The sequence below is a fragment of the Geospiza fortis genome, unplaced genomic scaffold (genome assembly GCF_000277835.1).
Source record: "Geospiza fortis unplaced genomic scaffold, GeoFor_1.0 scaffold150, whole genome shotgun sequence".
In the NCBI taxonomy this organism is placed as follows: domain Eukaryota; kingdom Metazoa; phylum Chordata; class Aves; order Passeriformes; family Thraupidae; genus Geospiza; species Geospiza fortis.
The window spans coordinates 104,613-105,218 of NW_005054639.1; the positions used below are offsets into that span (position 1 = coordinate 104,613).

Below are 606 nucleotides of genomic sequence, written 5' to 3' on the forward strand. Positions count from 1 at the left end.
TTATTGTATTTTATTTTCATTTACTATTTTATTTAATTTTTTTATTCATTTTATTTCCTACATTTAATTTAATTTAATTTTACTATTTTATCTTATTTACTATTTTAAAATTTTATTTTATTTCATATATTTCACTTCATTTAATTTCATTTCCATTTATTTAATTTAATTTACTATTTTATTTTACTTTACTATTTTATTAATTTAATTTAATTTATTTCATTTTCATTATTTTATTTCAATATACCATTTTTAATTTTTTTTATATATTTTATTTCATTTCATTTTTTCATTTACCCCACCTCTGAACCAAAAAACCCTTAATCCCACAAATCCCACTGGCATTTGCCAGCCCTGGGGACTCTGGAATCCTGATCCAACCCCTTTTTCAAGCCATGCCCTGCCCCTGGCACTCACCCTGAGGGTGTCAGTGCCCACCCTGCCCCTGGCACTCACCTTGAGGGTGTCAGTGCCCATTTTGCCCCTGGCACTCGCCCTGAGGGTGTGTCGGTGCCCATCCTGCCCCTGGCACTCACCTTGAGGGAGTCAGTGCCCACCCTGCCCCTGGCACTCACCCCAAGGGAGTGTAGGAGCCAATTTTGCACA

The 606-nt window shown here is 35.6% G+C and overlaps 1 protein-coding gene across 1 annotated transcript in view; it reads right to left on the reverse strand.

Annotated features, from left to right (window-relative positions):
• The window catches only part of ASXL2 (ASXL transcriptional regulator 2), a 43,033-nt gene that overhangs the window by 29,319 nt on the left and 13,108 nt on the right, over nucleotides 1–606 (reverse strand). The gene's annotated exons all lie outside the window — the stretch shown is intronic.